General features: G+C 35.2%; 1 long non-coding RNA gene across 1 annotated transcript; it reads left to right on the top strand.

The window, feature by feature from the left end:
- The first annotated feature begins 16,572 nt into the window (after positions 1–16,572).
- LOC145070905 (uncharacterized) lies at positions 16,573–17,009 on the top strand. The gene is made up of 3 exons (XR_013690140.1): positions 16,573–16,638; positions 16,748–16,815; positions 16,912–17,009. It is a non-coding gene; the product is annotated as an uncharacterized LOC145070905 (long non-coding RNA).
- Positions 17,010–19,162: the final 2,153 nt, after the last annotated feature.

Genomic DNA, 19,162 nt, shown 5'->3' with positions numbered 1-19,162 from the left:
TGTAAATGAATTTAAGGTATGTTTATGATTATGTTTCTGTATTGACGATGACATCCCAATATTTTAATACAAATAAAATACATTTCTTCGGAAATGCTATGATAATATATTTATCATATTTTTGGGTACAAATTTCATAATAATATTCTTCAAAAAGGATACTCTAATTTAAAAATAATCATAAATAAATATTTAAAAATGACCGTGAATTTGGAAATGTCACACTGGCTGATACCATGCCTAAGGGAGAAGCTAGCAAGATGTCTTCGGAAGACTTTTTGGTGCAACTGAAAATGCAGTACTGCTTAGAGCAGGGTCTTCTGGAGATCAACAAAGAGTTTCAGAATCTGAAGAAGGAAAGAATGAGCGTCAGTGAGTATGTTGCAAGTTTTAAAAAGAAAATGATGCTTATTCCTTATTTAGTGCCAACTTAACTCTCAAGGTCAACAAATTTGCTAATGGATTACCAGCAAACTTTGGTCGAATGGTAAAAAAATCAACCACCGTGAAATCTGCCATCTGGGAAGCTAAGAATGTTGAGACCCAGACAAAAGAAAAGGGTCCAGAGAAAGATAAGGCAAGATAAAAGAGGAAGATTCAGGTATCCTTAAGATCCGATAAGAAATAAAGCTCCTCGAAGTCTAACCTAAATGACTAAAAGTATGGAGCTAATTTGTGTGAAATGTGAAAAAAGTAGCATTATGGGATATGTGGCGGAGAAGTGACTTGTTATAAGTGTAGCGGGATCATCACTATTCCAAGGATTGTATGCTTAAAGATAACGTATGCTACGGATGTGGAGACAAGGGCATATGTCAAAAGATTGCCAGAAGAAAACTGAATTAGCAAGGCCAAATTCACCGTCGAAGGCAAAGGAAAGAGCATTCCAGATGATCCTTGATGAAGCATGTGACGTGCGAGGGATCAGGAGTAAGGATCTATATATCTGAATATCAAGATATAAAGTAGCCATGTAGATAGTATCATGTGGTGTAGTCTATTATAATGGCCCTAGTGTAGGGGTGACATGGAGATGATTTTTCTTAAGTGGTGACTTGGAGAACTGCCCTACAACAATTAGGACGCGTATAAGTACGTGTGAAAGGTAGTAGAGGCCTATACTAACAAAAGCACATGACTCACACTTTGATCAGGGAAAATCATGACATTACCAAGGAGTTAGTAATTAATTCTATTTTGTTCATGTCTGTCATTACCATTGTTTCAGTAATGACTAAGAATTTGATTATTATTCCAACCCTATTTCTCAATTCAAATCGAGTCAAGATAAGGTAAAGTATGTTAAGTGGTTTCGAGAACTAAGTTCGATGTAGCATCCGAGTTAAGCTAGGAGATTGAAGTATAAGATAATCGAAACAATCAATAGAAGCATCGCAATCGCCGTTAATGTAAGATCTTGAAGCTAGAAGTGCTACATGATAGAATGTGATTATTGTCGGATTAGGTGTCTAAGCCCATAACTGTAATTGGTATGTACTTGAATTGATAGTAGCATAATCCTTTTGGGTTGCCTTCACACTAGCAACTAGATAGGACGATTAATTGAGGAAGAGGTTGAATTTATTATTTGGAATAATAAATTATGTTGATTTGGAAATTGTACATGCCTCATAGGGTTTCTAGGTTTTTTGTTCAATGCTTGAATATCTAATAGAGAAAACATAGATCCAACAATTACGGTTGCATGCATAGATAGGAGTGTTTGCATTGTTTAGAAACCAATAGTGGTATTACAGTTATTGGTTTTTGTTTTCAATTATATTTGATGTAATTGATTGAACTTGACAAAATTAGGGTTTATGTCAATTAAACCTTAGGCCTTGCATTTTCGCAAATTAGGGTTTCATAACCCTGTTTTTCGAAAATTGCTAAGGGTTTTTAAACCCTTTCCTTTGGCCTCCATATTTTCGAGATCTAGGGTTTCCTAACCCTAGGGTTTTCGAAAATTAGGCAAGGTTGAAAGTCTTGCCTTCACCCCCCCAAGCCATGGATTTTGAAATTCAGGTTTATGGGTGGGTGGTTATTTTTGGTATTTATCTTGTTAATTCTTCAATTAGATAATTAAAGATTTTGGGTAAGGTATTAGGTTAAACTAATTTGTTTAATTTAATGTATATTCCTTAATTGATTTAATAAATTAATTAAAGGATTTTACATTAATGATATGGTATCCTATGGATGTGAGGGGATCGGTCACTATTCCAAGGATTGTACGGTTAATGATAAGGTATCCTATGGATGCGGAGACAAGGGGCATATGTCAAAAGATTACCCAAATTAAAATGAATCAGCAAGGGAAAATGCACCGCCGAAGCCAAAGGCAAGAGCATTCCAGATGATCCTTGATGAAGCAGGTGACGTTACGAGGGATCAGGAGTAAGGATCTAAATATTTGAAGATCAAGATATAGAGTAGCCATGTAGAGAGTCTCATGTGGTGTAGCCTATTATAAGAGGCCTAGTGTAGGGTGAACTTGAACATATATGTAATCGTTTCAAGAAATAATATAAACCATGGTCATGTTATCTAGTGTGTTAAGTTGCTAGTTGATTTTACATGTGTAGTGACTTGGAGAACTGCGAGACAATACTTGGGATGAGTATGAGTACGTGTTAAAGGTGGTAGAGGCCTATACTACCGGAAGTACAGGACTCACACTTCGAACATGGAAATTCACGAGATTACCAAGGAGCTAGTAATTAATTTTGTTTTGTTCATGCCTGTCGTTACCATTGTTTCTGTAATGACTAAGAAGATGATTATTAATCCGACGCTAATGTTCATATCAAATCGAGTCAGGATAAGGTAAAGTATGTTAATTGGTTTAGAGAACCATGTTCGATATATTATCTGAATTAAGCCAGAAGATTGAAGTATAAGATCATCAAAGTAATAGACAGAAGCATCACAATCTCCGTTAAAGTAAGAGCTTGTAGCTAGAAGTACTACATGCTAGAATGTGATTATTGTTGGATTAGATGTCTAAGCCCACAAATGTAATTGGTATGTACTTGAATTGAAACCATCATAGTCCTTTTGGGTTGCCTTCACACTAACAACTAGACAAGATGATTAATTGAGGAAGAGGTTGAATTTATTATTTCGAATAATAAATTAGTATATAAAACGATTTATTAGTATGTTATGAAAATAATATATTAATTAGAAATCATGTCGTTTAATTATTATTTAATCAGAAATTAATTTGGAATTAAGTTTGGGATTAAATGAATTAATTAAAAGTGCAGGGGTTGTTTTGCAGTTAATTAATAGTTGTCGTTTGGGCTCTTGGATCACCCTAAATAGGGTTGGCCAAAAATCTTAGGGAGGCCCTAAGGATTTCCGTCCATGACCTTCAGAAAGGAGATTCGTGGTCTGCTTAGGCCTTAAGCTGGAAATTGGGGCTTCCTCCAGCAAACCCTAACTTTAGGACTAAGAAACCTTAACTATAAAAGGAGGATCACCCCATCCTAGTTTAGGCCATCTTAAGAAACCCTAGCAAATCCGAAACTTTGAGCAAATCCCTACTCTCTCCTCTCTCTCATAATCATCCTTTTGCTTTGGTGTGTTTGTAAACTATTAGATGTGTTACATTTGTGGCACTTATTCTCAAAATAAATATCTTCATGGAATTACTTGTTATTATAATATAACAAGAAAGGTATCTATCTAAACCCTAATTTTAGGTTGATTTTGAAAATTATACATGCCTCCTATGGTTTTTAGTTTTTGTGTTCAATGTTTTTTTATGTCTAATAAAGAAAACATAGATCCAACAATTAGGGTTACATGCACACAAAGGATTGTTTGCTATGTTTAGAAACCATCAGTGGTAACAGAGCTATTGGTTTTTGTTTTCAATTATATTTGATGTAATTGATGGAACTTGATAAAATTGGGGTTTACGACAATTAAACCCTAGGCCTCGGATTTTTCGCAAATTAGTGTTTCATAACCTTGTTTTACGAAAATTGCTAAGGGTTTTTAAACCCTTTCCTTTGGCCTCCATATTTTAGAGATCTAGGGTTTCCTAACCCGAGGGTTTTTGAAAATTAGCCAAGGTTGAAAGTCTTGCCTCCCTCCCCCCCCCCCCCCCCCCCCCAAAGCCATGGATTTTGAAATTTGGGTTTTTTGGTGGGTGGTTATTTTTGGTATTTATCTTGTTAATTTTTTAATAATATAATTAAAGATTTTGCTATATCCTTTCCAAATTTTCGAAATCTAGGGGATAAGGGACTAGGTTATACTAATTTGTTTGATTTAATGGATAATCCTTATTTGATTTAATAAATTAATTAAAAGTTTAATTAATGGATAATTATTAAATCAAAGTTTGAAATTTTAAATTTTAAAATTTAAAGTAAAATTGTTTTTTAATTTGCAACAAATTAAATAGATTTAAAACCCTAGTATTTTAAAATGTTTAAAATACACCATTATACTATATGTAATATTAAAAGTTTAAATATTTATGATACGTATAAGACAAGTCAGTCAAACCGCAAGTACGCCTCATTCACGAAGCCGATCTATAAGGAGGGTCGTTAGCTAAACAGGTTTGATAGGACACTTAATTCTCATTAATAAGTATAATGGAATAAATAAATTAACTAAATGTTTTTACTAAATTCTCAATTAGTAACTTTAGGAAAATGTGAATTTGATGCTAATCCATGAAATTGCACATTGAACTATATGAAAATCGTTAGTGGAGAGTGCGTGGTGAACCGACACACTAAAATGGACTTATAAAAGATGGAAATGGGTATCTCGTAAATTATCATTTATTAATAGAGTGTGTGTGGTTAAGCGACACATTAATTAGGTGATATATGACATCAAAAGTACCAAGCTAATTTGCATGGTTACTTACACTTTGTTTGTGATCCACAGTATCCCAATCACAAATGGAAAGGGCATAATCGAAATTAAACATGCCATTGAATAGTTCAATGAATCTCAAAATATCTAGGAATATCATTTAAAACCTAATTCATTTAAATTTTGTTTTTCGTGGTGAAATTGGTAAATCATCATTTAACTACATTTTAAATAATTTGCAATTAGATTACGACACCCCTCTTCTGAATTGTGAATTATTTAGTTGGATCCTAACCTTAATATTTCATTTAGGTGTTATATTAAGGATTTTCTTATCTAATCAAAACTTTTCATTTAACTTGTTCAGATGTCAACTTCAAACAATGCTTTCGGTTCCTCCAACAACAACTCATCCAACCACTTCTCGCCCTTGACCATCTACTCGAAAGTCACCTTTAATTTCTCCAATGATAACTATTGGATCCGTAACATCAAGATGGCTTTTCACTTCATGGAAAAGTTATATGTTCTCGAAAAAGAGCCAAACGAGACTGATGAAACTACCATTACTCCTGAAGAAATAGTTGAGTATAGGAGACACTATGATGATGCTACCAAAGTGGCATGCATCAAGGTGGCTACTATGAATCCTGAGCTGCATAGGTTCTATGAGGACTATTGGCCTTGTGAGATGTGAAAGGATTTTATCGAAAAGTACCATCAACAAGCTCGTCAAAAAAGATAAGAGATAGTCAAGTCACTCATAACCAACAAGATGAAGAACGGAGAGTCTGGCATGACCCACTTGCAACACATGCAACGTTATGTGGATCGTCTGTTGAAGCTCAATGTGAACTTCGATGAGAATTGGCTATTGGCATAGTCTTTCACTCATTTCCTAGCTTTTATGATTAGATAGTTATGACTTATCATCTGAACAAGGAGGAAACCACATTGAGTCAACTCCAAAGCTTGATGAGAACCGCTGAGAGTGAGATGAATGGAAATAGTATTATGTCCACTCCTTTTACTGCTGCTCCTGTCTTGGCCATTGGGCAAGGGAAGGGGAAGAAAAGGAAAGCTCCTCCCAAGCAGAACTGGAAGGGAAAGTCTCAAACTGGGTCATCCAGCAATGGCCCTTAATGAAAAACTAGTTCTGATGCTCCTTCTGCCTCTGATCCAAAAGAGGATACTGGCTTCCACTGTTATGACAAGGGGCATTGGAAGAAAAGCTACCCCAAGTACTTGCAAGACATAAAGGATGGAAAGATTAAGCAAACATCGGCATGTATTTACACTATCCTATCTAAAAACTCACCGCACTCTAATTCTTGGGTCCTTGATGTAGGATGTGGTTTTCACATTTGCTCTGACTTTCCGGGACTAAAAATAAGTTAGAATGTGGAGCATGGGAAGATGAACCTAATTATGGGAAATAGGAGATCGTCGCCTGTTACCAATATTGGTTTTTAATATTCCGTGCTTAGTAGTGGGTTGAGTTTAGATTTTTATAATTGTTGCTATTCTTTAGAAACGACGAGGAATATAATTTATTTTCATGGTTTGTACAGACAAGGTTTTAGATATTTTTTTGATAATTAGAATGGTTCTATTTATGATTATTATAATGGTGTATTTTATTTTGAAGCATTACCATGTGATGACGTATATAAAACTGTGATGGTTGTAGAAAACTTAGGAAATAGTGTGTTGCAAGTTGATTCGTCTAATGGTTTAGAAAAGGCATGCTTATGGCATTGTCGTCTTGGACATGTCATCAAGTAACGCGTTGCCCAAATCCAAAAGGATGGAGTGTCTAAATCATTTGACTTATGTTTGGAAGATACATGTGAATCTTGTTTTCTTGCAAAGATGACTAAATCACGTTTCAATGGTTCTTGTGAAAGGGGTGAAGGATTATTGGATCTCACACATACGGATATGTGTAGGCCCTTTTGAACCACCATAAGGGATGCAAATCGATTTTATGTGACTTTCACCGATGATTATTGCATATACGGATGTATCTACTTAATCAAGCACAAGACAGAAACCTTTGAAAAGTTCAAAGAGTTCAAACAAGAAGTCGAGAATCAATTGGACAGGAAGATCAAGATGCTCAGATCTGATAGAGGTAGTGATTATCTTATTATCAAGTTCCACAAATACCTCAAGGAATGTGTAATTTTTTCACAATTAACACCTCCTAGAGCACCACCACTTAATGGTGTAACTGATAGGCGTATTCGAACCTTGTTGGACATGCTTCGTTCCATGATGAGTCGAGCTTCACTTCCAATCTCATTATGGGGGTATGCCTTAGAGACTTCCGCCGACATTCTTAATCTAGTCCGAACAAAGAAGGTTGCCAAAACACCTCATGAGATATGTACATGGAAGGTTCCCTCATTGGCACATATCATGGTTTGGGGTTGTGAAGCTTTCTTTAGACGAGAGACTCACGACAAGCTCAAACCTCAAAGTGGGAGATGTATTTTTATCGGCTACTCACAAAAGTCCTTTGGATACTTGTTCTATAGACCTAGTGAAAATGTGGTCTTCGTAACACGAAGGGGAGTCTTTCGCGAGAGAGAGCTCATATGCAAAGAGGACAGTGGGAGCACAATTGATCTTGAAGAAATTCAAGAGTCAAGGGATGAAGAAACCTCTAACACTAGCGCCCAACCTGAGGAGGAAACTTCTATTGAACCAGTTGATGAGTCATTACCTCTTAGAAGTTCCAGCAGAGTTAGAATGACACCATAGTTTTATGGTTTCCATATTACTACATATGGTGATACGTTTATCATTGTGTAAAGCCCGTAGATCAGGGCTAGTCAATTTAGAGATGATAAGCATCAAAAATGACTTTTTGATAGAAGGTTATTTAGAATGAATAATCTTAACTAAGTTGTAGTATATGTTACAAGGATTCCGTACATATAAACAGCGCCGAAATCCGAGTTATAACGAAGAAGTTATGACCTGTCGAAGTTTCGTGACAGAACCGACATGACATAGCGCGACGTAAAAAGTGAATTCAAGTTAGAGCGATATTTAGCCTTAGCAATCTAAATGAAAGTCGTAGAATACATTAAACCGTGAGTGTACATAAAAAGAACGCCCAAATATGACTTCGTATGAGGACATTATGATTTTTCGAAGTTTCGACTTAGCGGTATGCAGCCCGAATACTCGATTTGAGACCGAACGATTTTTAGCCGAAACAATCTAAATGAGAATCGAAGGTATCATTAATTGTAGTAAAACGATAAAAAGATAGGCGAAAACGGACGTCGGATGAAGAAGTTATGATTTTATAACGGAGTTTTCCTGTCCCGACCTACTAAAAATAAATAATAAAAATAAATTCAAAATTAGCCAACGGAGTCTAAACGAAAGTTGTAGAGCGTAGTCTCACCTACGCGGGGATATAAAGAACGTCGAAAACGGAGTTCGTATGAGGAAGATATGAATTTTTGAAGTTTATTAAATATTTTCGATATTTAATTTAATTATAAAATAACCGATATTATCCATGGGGGGAGTCAGCGAGCTGATCCACATTATGCCCAGCGTAATTGGGTTTCCATCCCCCTATAAAAGGGTGTCGAGGGCAGCCGAGTTCTTTGCTCATTTCTTCCCTTTGTCTCGCGTTTTTGCGTCATTTTTTGTGCAAGAATTATCCCGAAGCCCCGGTATCATTCCCGAGCCCCGAAGCAAGTCCCGAAGCCCCGAAGATCCCGAGAAGTGAAATTCCCAAGCCGAAGCTCTGCCCGCGAGGAATCCGGTTTTTGTGAAGATCTCCCAGTTCTACCGAAAAATACTACTTCTACAAGCCGTAGTGCTGTCCGATCATCTTCTGATCACGTGAGTGTGTAGTTACTTTCTTCTAACGCATAAATACTATGTATTTGCTATGAAATACGAGCTATGTGTATAATATAAAGCAGTTTATATGTGTGGGTGTATAGTCCCTTTCATAAACACGGGTATAATACAAGTATTGTTTGAATGTGTTAAGTATATGTTTGGGTGAGTGTGTGGTCACTTTCTTCTAACACATAAATATTAAGTATTTGCTATGAAATATGTGATATGTTTTTATATATTGTTGTTTATTTGAGATGTTGGTGGAATGGATGAACTATATAGGTTTTAATGAGTTAAACTGTATATGTGTTTTATATCTACATATGTGTTGGGTAGGACATGGGTAGATGAGATCCGTGAGTATGGATCAAATCAAGAGGTTAGTTTTAGATCCATGAGTAGGGATCAGATCAAGAGGCTGGTTTTAGATCCGTGAATATGGATCAGGTAAAGAGATAAACTTGCTATTAATCCGGGAGTATGGATTAAGACTAAGTTAATTGTCCCTAGTCCGGGAGTATGGATTGGGAACAGTTATAGATCTGGGAGTATGGATCAGATATGGATTAAGATTAAGTTAATTGTCCTTAGTCCGGGAGTATGGATTGGGCACAGTTATAGATCCGGGAGTGTGGATCAGATCAGGATTAAGGTATAGTTAATTGTCTCTATTCCGGGAGTATGGATTGGGTACAATTATTGATCAAGGAGTATGGATCAGATCAGGAGGTTAGTTTTAGATCCGCGAGTATGGATCAGGTAGTTTTAGATCTGTGAGTATGGATCAGGGGAAAAGGTTAGTTTTAGATCCCTGAGTATGGATCAGGTGAAAAGGTTAATTTTAGATCCGTGAGTATGGATCGGGTGAAGAGGATAGTTTTAGATTCGTGAATAGGGATCAGGCAAAGAGGTAAATTTTAGATACGAGAGTTTAGATCGTGTCGTTGTGAGGATCGATGGGGTGGGATAAGAGTTGCCTTTATATGGTGAAATTGTACAAGTTTGAATGTTCTATATTTATAAATATATGATATAATATTGTGGGATGAAAACCCTATATGTTCACCAGGCTCCCAAGCCTGACCCACTCAGTTTTCTTTGTATCACAGGTATTGATACGAAGACATATTTCACAGAGAGATTTAAAGGAGATATAAATCATTAGTGTAATTGAATGTAAGTTCTGTTTATGCTTATATGTCTGTATCGGAACATGACATCCCGAGGTTTTATTATAAAATGAAAATACATTCTCTTTGAGAAATGTTCTGATAAGTAATTATCATATCTTGTTTTGGGAACAAATTCCGCAACCGTTTTCTTTAAAAGATTACTCTGATTTTATAAAACAAAGCATAAACAAATCAGTCTTTTCTGGCCGTGAAAATGGGGATGTCACACATTGATAGTACACTATTAAATTTGGATGAGCCTTGTAACTATAAGGAATCCATGGCGGGCCCTGAGTCTGCCAAGTGGATAGAGCCAATGGATTGTGATATCAAGTCTATATATGACAACCAAGTTTGGAATTTGGTTGACAATGTACCAGGCCGTAAGATAGTTGCGTGTAAATGGATCTTCAAGAAGAAGACTAATATGGATGGAAAGGTGCACACTTTCAAGGCTTGACTGGTTGAGTAGGGCTTTAATCAAACCCTAGGGGTTGACTATGATGAGACCTTCTCACCAGTGGCTGAGATTAAATCTATTAGGGTTCTGCTAGCCATAACTGCATTTCATGATTATGAAATTTTGTAGATGGATGTCAAAACCACTTTCCTTAATGGAAAGTTGGCTGAGGATGTTTACATGAGTCAGCCAGATGGTTTTGTAGATGCTAAGTACCCAAATAGAGTGTGTAAACTTGAGAAATCAGTTTATGGATTGAAACAAGCTTCTCGTAGATGGAATTTTTGCTTTGATGAAAAAGTAAAAGAGTTTTGTTTCTCTAGAAGTAAAGATGAGTCTTGCGTATATGTCAAAGCTAGTGGGAGTATGGTCACCTTCCTACTATTGTATGTTGATGACATATTACTTGTAGAAAACAACATTCTAACCGTGTAGGAGGTTAAATCCTAGAAAGGAAAGTGTTTTGCTATGTAGGATCTAGGATAGGCTGCTTATATTATAGGAATAAGGATTTTGAGGAATAGGAGTAGAAGACTAATTAGACTTAGTCAAAGCACATATTTGGATAAGGTGCTAAAGCGTTTTAGCATGGAGAGCTCCAAAAAAGGAGAGTTGCCTATCGAGAGCAATACAAAGTTGAGCAAGACTCAGATTCCGAGTACCGATTCAGAGATGGCAGATATGAGTCGAGTTCGAAATGATTCTGATGTTGGATTGATCATGTATGCTATGACATTTAATCACCCTGACATGGATTTTTCATTGAACATGGTTAGTCGATATCAGGGAAATCCGGGTAAATCTCATTGGATAGCGATCAAGAACATTCTTAAGTATCTACAAAAGAACTAAGGACTGGGTCCTTTTGCTTGGTGGCAGTGATGACTTAAGAGTTATTGGGTATAGTGTCGCCGACTTTTAGACAGACAGAGTAACTTCCATTCTCAGTTAGGCTGGGTGTTTACCCTTAATGGAGGAGCAGTGACTTGGAAAAGTTCCAAGAAGGAATGGATCATTGATTCAACCTGTGAATCAGAGTACATTGCAGTGAGCGAAGCATCAAAAGCGGCTAAATGGTTGACGAACATCATTGGAGACCTTGGAGTGGTGCCAGCCATTAAGGAGTCGATGAAGATTTTCTGTGATACTGATGGAGCGGTTGCCTTGACCACGGAACCGAGAGATCTTGGCAGACCTCGACATATCGACAGAAAATACCACTTTATTAGACATTGTGTAGATGAAGGACACCTCATCGTAAAGAGGCTATCATCTGAGGAGAATGTAGCAGACCCACTCACATAGGGTCCGAGTTGTGTCAAGAATGTTCAACTTGCGAGGAGCATTGGTCTGAAGGATGATATTAGTTTTAGTGATTAGATAGATATTTAGAAACTTGTACCAAATAAACGTAATTGACATTTGATGATTAAATAAAATGAGATTTGTTTATAAGTATTGTTTTCTATCTTTTGTTTATTATTTATCGTTGTGTTTCACTTTTGCATGTTTTACTTCCGAAATAATAAGATTATTCAAATACCCACAGTCGATGATATTTTGGAAGTAAGTAATGAATTAAGGTTGTCATGAATTGGTTTGTAGATTGTCTAAGGGTTTAGACATAGCAATGGTTTGCTGCAACATTTATGAGTACTTTTGAAATGGGGATTTAAGTAATTGATTAAACCCACGCTCAGTGAATTACTTCATGGAATTTATCATGGGTAATTCTAAGACAATGATATCATATAATCTTTAAATGGAGATATATGAGTTGCTGTTAACGAGTTGGTTGTGCATTGATAATGCGTAAACGCATCAGTAACTTGATGTTATAAATCGTATTGGTGTGCATGATTTGATGAGTAAATGGTGAAAGCATATAAGTCGAAGTTTATTTGTTCCTTTTTCCCTAATGGGAAAAGCGATATTTTGGGCTCCTCGATGATTTGGTGTTGACTTATGTGTCGGGCCCGGTCAGGACTGAATTGATGTGATCAATTAAGTACTTTGTCATTAAAAATTAGAAATCGGGAAACAAACTGTTAGACAGTGAGAATGATTATGTTTCATGTCATTTGTCCACATGATATCTTGCAGAATGGAGGATTATACGATCACTTATCTTAGGACACGTTACTGACTAGGTGAGAGTTCGACAAAGCTTTAAGAGCTACAATTTGCTAGTCAATTTTTGAAGTTATACTTGCAACTATAGTTATTAGACTTATCTAAGTGGGAGACTATTGGATTAGGTTTCTAAGCCCATAACTATAATTTATATATACTTGAATTGAAAGCAGCACAATCCTTTTGAGTTGCCTTCACACTAGCAACTAGATAGGATGATTAATTGAGAAAGAGGTTGAATTTATTATTTCGAATAAAAAATTAGTATATAAAATGATTTGTTAATATGTTATGAAAATAATATATTAATTAAAAATCATGTTGTTTAATTAATATTTAATCAGAAATTAGTTTGGAATTAATTTTGGGATTAAATGAATTAATTTAAAGTACAAGGGCTGTATTGCATTTAATTAATAGTTGTGTTTTGGGCTATTGCATCACCCTAAATAGGGTTGGCTAAATATCTTAGTGAGGCCTAAAGGATTTTAGTCCATGGCCTTAAGAAGGGAGATCAATGGGCTAATTTGGCCTTAAGCTGGAAATTAGGGTTTCCTCCAGTAAACCCTAGCTTTGGGAGTAAGCAACCTTAACTATAAAAGGAACATCACCCCATTCAAGTTTCGGCCATCTCAAGAAACCCTAGAAGAGCCAAAACTTTGAGTAACTCCCTCCTCTCTCCTCTGTATCATAATCATCCTCTTACTTTGGTGTGTTTATGAGCCATTAGAAGTGTTACATTTGTGGAACTTGCTATCAAAGTCAAGATCTTCAAGGAGTTACTTTTTATTACAACATAATAAGAAAGGTATGTATCTAAACCCTATGATTATGTTGATTTCGAAAATTGTACATGCCTCCTTGGGTTTCTAGTTTTTGTGTTCAATGCTTGTGTGTCTAATAGAGAAAACATAATCCAACAATTTGGGTTGCATGCACACATAGGATTTTTTGCTATGTTTAAAACCCATCAATTATAACACATTAGAACATAAAGGAAGGTATCTTCCATTCTGAAATTTGACTCTAAAAGTCCTGAGTCTAAGCATTGCATCAGACGATGAGAGGTCATGAGAACATGACCCATCAATCTGTTACGTTAATCGAAGTAAAGAACTTATCTTTTGTTAAGTCTGTTAAGAAGAATAAGGAGTCTCCAATAAAGATCAAGTTTTTAACTCATAGGTTACGATTGAAAATCCAACATAATACGAAAAGCAGATGCAAGATTGAGCACTCTAGCAGTCAAGAAGTCTAAGAGATAGATACCCATTTGAAAGGACAAAAGAGTTACGATTATTACTTAGGATAAAAAAATAACTTATGGAGTCATTATAGAAGCCTTATTTTGTTGATGATTCCGAATGTAATCATCCTAAGGGAAAGATAATTGCAACGCCCGCAGATTCGGGCTAGTTAATTTAGAGATAATTTGCAGTAAAAATGACTTTTGATAGAATACTATTTTGAGTAAATAATCTTAAATAAAATTATAGTATATATGCACTACTAGAAAAAAGGCCTTTTACGACGCGCAAAATACGACGCTCATTGATCTATGTTACGCAAAGGAGAGTGACATTAGAAAAATGTCATCTCTTCAAAAAATTTAAGGATAGAAGACACACATTATTGTGTGCCCTTAAATTAGTGTCTAAAAAAAACACGGAGGGCACCTATAATAAAATGCGCGTCGTCTAAGGATGTCACTTTATATTTTTTAATGGAACGCGCGTTCCATCCTTTAATAGTGGGGGAAAGGGGGAAATGAAATTTTGAAAAAATTAAAAACCCCGCCTTCCTTTTTTCTCCTTTCCCTCTTGCCCAAATTATGAACGCTCCTTCCTTACTGCCGCCTACTTCTTCCCCCACTTACTTCTACCCACTAGAACCACCATATCTCCCACTCGATGTTGAAATTGTTAGAAAAAACCCTAATTATACTCTCAAGTCTCAATATTAGGAATGTGAATCTTGATTCTCGTTTGTTTCAGATTCCCCACAGATAAATCAAAAAACACACAGATGAAGAACCGTATCTTTGCTCCATTAGCTTCCCGATTGCATCTCGTCATCACCTTTGAAACTTCTGCATTAGAGACCCAGGTAATGAATTTAATTTTCATTCCTTCACATATCTTTTTCTAGTTTTGAATGATTTGGCGCTTCTTATGTAAAAATTTGGACCGTATCCTGCAAAAAAATTGGGCATATTTGAATAGAAAGCGGATCTCAATCTAGCACTCTCGATATGATTATCAGGCTCAAAGGAGTGGGCGTCATTAGGAAGGTTGTCATGGGTCGCTAAGGGCGCTAAACACCGCCCGATATCTTCTGCCAAAGGGGTCGCCAGCCAAGTCTCGCCAGCAGCTTAACGAGAAGAGAGAGAGAGTGAGAGAGAGAGAGGAATAAAGATGTTCAGGCCTTCATAGTGGTAACTTCCATCCCTAAATCGACTTATGTTCTTCTGTTTTTTTACTTCTCGATTTATTATGTTAATCCATTGTGCATCTCTATTGTTTTTGTTTTTGTTCATATTTCAATGAATTATCAACTCCTATACTCCATTTTTGTGATTTATGTGTTTGATTTCTGCAATTTACCTTTGTCTTTCCATGGTGTTTAGACGAACACCAAGTGTTCGATGAAATTCCCCAGATATCATTAAGTCTTTAGCACCTATTACATATGTTTTATGAAGTGAGAAATGCTTCATTTGATAATATTCACATGTATTTTTATGTTTTTAATAATTTGTGCTCTGTGCCACTATATGACTACATGTGTGATTTAACTATATGCATTCAATTGTGGGTGTTGCTGCACTCAATGGTAAGATATTCTTGAAATTTTAATCCATTGTTACATTTTTTTCATGTTAATTTAATGGTTGATGGCCAAAGATGTTTTTATTTTGTCAAATTTAGGGCACATCTGGTTTGTCTTTAACCAATGGATGGAATTTAGTTCCATTGCAATCATTTAAAAGACCAAAATACCCCTTTGTATGTATAACGATTAACCAAAAATCTTAAATTAACTATTTTTTGTGCAAATGATTTTTCAGTCAAAGGCAAATTCGCAAAGAAAAGTTGCAGCTAAGGCACACCACTAAAAGGAGTTGTAGTGATTTTGTGTTTTGAATAATTATTGATGATGAATTAATGTGGCCATTGGCCATGCTATATTTTATCTTTTGCTTGTAACTCTTCGATTTTCAACCATGAGAAATGGTAATACGTTTTCTTAGTTTTTTTTTTCAACCATGAGAATGTATGTTTATTCAAGTAGGTTAATTTAACTTGTTCTAAATGGATCCATGACATTGTGAATTTTAGAAATTTTTTATTTTTTTACACGGTAATTTGATATATAAATTGTTTATACATTGATCCCTAAAAATTTGTTCAATACTAGTTCTCGAGAAGTATTTTATTATTGAATCCCCAATATTTTTTTTATTGAATTTAATTAATAGTTTATAATAATTAATTTTAGATATGAAGAAGCGGAAACATTTGGAAGGAAGGGCTAATGTACAAAAGGCTGCTTTCAGTATGATCTAGAATTCAATGAGCTACAGGTTTGTTATTCTTCAAACTTTGCTTGGTTGAAAATGGTGATATGTTCTATTATATATATATATATATATATATATATATATATATATATATGTTGCTTATTTGTTAGAAATTTTCTAACAGGGGCAACTGTGTCATTTAACAGAGCTGATGTATTGAGAGAAAACATAGAAGCAGTGTTTGCAGCTTGTGATGCAGCTCATGGAAGATGGGCAAAACTTCTTGGTGTTCGTGCTCTTTTGCATCCAAGACTAAGGCTTCAAGACTTTTTACAAATATATAACGTGTCACAATAATTTGTAACTGCAACAGAGAAGGTAAACAACAATTTTTTGATTAATAATATTATTATTGTTGTTATAGATGACAAAACTGAAAGCAATGCATGATCAAGAAACATGGGTTGAAGTAGATGTGCCTAATGAATTCCAGGGAATTATGGATTCCCTTTCTAGAACAATTGTTCACTATTTCTAAATTCCAATTACTTTGTATGTTCCAGTGGTCTCCTGACAAATCATCCATCTTTGGAAGCTCAGCAGAAGATGGTGTCTTAAACATCTGGGATCACAATAAGGTGTGTCAACTCAACCAAAAACCACTTTTACTTTTATTCCATTTTCCCCTATTCTTTTCTTGCAACAAATTGTTTTTTTTTAATAAAAGGTTTGTTTGTTTGTCTACAGGTTGGTGAACGTTCTGGTCCAGCCTCAAAGTTTGCACCTGGCTTATTGTTCAGACACTCTGGACATAGGTATATATATTTAATTTTAATTAATGGTTTTCCTTTTTACAGAAATAAAAAAATAGATAAAAATTGAAACAAGATTATATTGTGCTATGATTGAAGGGATAAGGTGGTTGATTTCCACTGGAACTCGCATGATCCATGGACAATTGTCAGTGTGTCGGATGATGGTGAAAGCGCAGGTGGCGGTGGAACTCTACAGGTATGTATATATATATCACTTATTTATTATTATTTTAGTTTTTATTAAAATGTTATTTATATTGATTAGTTGAAATGTTTGTTTTGTTTGAATGATGATGTGTGTAGATATGGAGGATGATTGATTTGATTCATAGACCGCAGGAAGAGGTGATTAACGAGCTGGAGCAGTTAATCACCTCATCCCTGTTTTTGATGTTGAAGTTATTTCCGAATTTGGGATTTGGAAATTTGATTCGAGTCTATTCAACTTGTGAAGTTTTCTTTGATTTATTTTCTTTTTAAAATTAGTTGCAATGGAGTTTAGATTTCGAATCAATGTTTCATCTGTTTGATAAAAAAATGTTTCTCTAGCTTTCAAGGAATAGATCTGGTATAAGCACTTAAATAATTAGAGAAAAATATGACTACATCCACTAATCCATAGTTTTTTTTCAATTTTTCTATGAACGCAATTGGTATGAGACATTTCTTGCGGTTAAGTTTTTTTCATTGCTAACCAATAATTGTGACGTTGAAACCTTATGCTAGTTTCATTTCAAGTGATATAGATTATGTGAGAAGAAGTTCTTGAGCTAATGGGAGACCAAAGAGTCAACATCCAAAAAGCATATTTATATCTTGCTCTGACCGATTAAATTATTGCTAACACATATTAATTAACTATTGTACGCATATCAAATAATTCTTGAATTGTTGGTTTTTGATTATATGCAGTCAGGTTCTTTTATCTTTTATCCCCCGCTTTAGTAGCCATCTTTGGAAAGCCCTTGTTCTCAAAACAAAACAGGTGATTCTTACAATTGTCAAACTGAATTTTATCTATGGTTCTGGTTGCATAATTATTGTATTCATCATTTTAACTGAGATCTTATTTTACTTTGTCTGGATATGGACATCCAAGATAGAGAACAAGTAAATGACTGGCTCATGATCATAGTTTACAAAGAACGTGGTTTTGGCTGAAAAACATATTACCATGTGGTATGCATCTTCCTTGAAAGTTCATGATCTTAGGCCTCTGTGTTTCTTTATTTAAGGTGTTAGCATAAATGGGAAAGCATACTTTTGAATGTCACATTGTTGCCTTCACTTATAATTTGCATAATGTCGATTGTGCTTTAGAATATTATTAATTTATTTTTATTTCTCCTTAGTAACTGTGGGCATAGCACCACCTGTTTTTGTGTTTCTTTTATTGTGAGGGTAATCCTTAACTGTACCAGTGGTTCCGATTATTTTGGTCTCTTAATGGGATATTTAACCCTTGGCTGGGAATTAAATACTTAAGCAGATTTTTGTGATGCTTATCTGAACTTGAAGAGTTTTTTCACCTCTTGAACGTGAGAATAGAGTTTCTACCTGATCCTTTATAGGGGATACTTTTGACTGGTGCAGGGAAACTCTAATGTTACTATGGATTGTCTTAATTGCCTTAGTTTCGACTGATGCAGAGTGTTTGACCAACACTGATGCTAATGCCTAATGCCTAATGCTATACTACTTTGTCTTTCTTTGTTGGTAAGACATTTGTATGCTAAACCAGATGCTAATGCCTAATGCCTAATGCTATCACTTGTGGTTTAATTCAAATTCTGGGACAAAAAGAGTCATAGTTGGGCTGTTAATGTTCCTGTTTGTTTTCATTTATGCAGGTAACAATCTTGTAGAAAGGACTTATGAATCAGATGTTAATGGTAACAAGTTTAACACTCGAGTCCATACGATTAGATGTTAATGGTAACAAGTTTAACACATGTGTCTTTGTTATACATACAGATTAAATGCAATGGATTGTATTTTTTGTATATGGTATTTTATTTAATATTATGCAATGGATTGTATTTTTTGTATATGGTATTTTATTTCTATTATGAGAGATCAAATGCAAATTAAATTTATAAATTAATAAATATATAAATATATATATTTTTAAAAAAAAATTAAAATTACGATGCGCAAAAATGCGTGTCGTCTTCATTTATGACATGACCTTTCTTGACGGAGGCTTCCTTGATACGCATTGCGTGTCATAAACATGTGCGTCGTTAAGTTACGACACGCAAATGCGTGTCGTCTTTCTTTATGACAGGGCCTTCCTTTATACGCATTGCGTGTCATAACCGCGCGTCGTAAATGCGCGTGATAAATG

This window comes from Lactuca serriola, chromosome 8 (genome assembly GCF_051521515.1).
Source record: "Lactuca serriola cultivar US96UC23 chromosome 8, Lser_US96UC23_V15, whole genome shotgun sequence".
NCBI lineage: Eukaryota > Viridiplantae > Streptophyta > Magnoliopsida > Asterales > Asteraceae > Lactuca > Lactuca serriola.
This window is presented reverse-complemented; position numbering and strand designations above follow the sequence as displayed.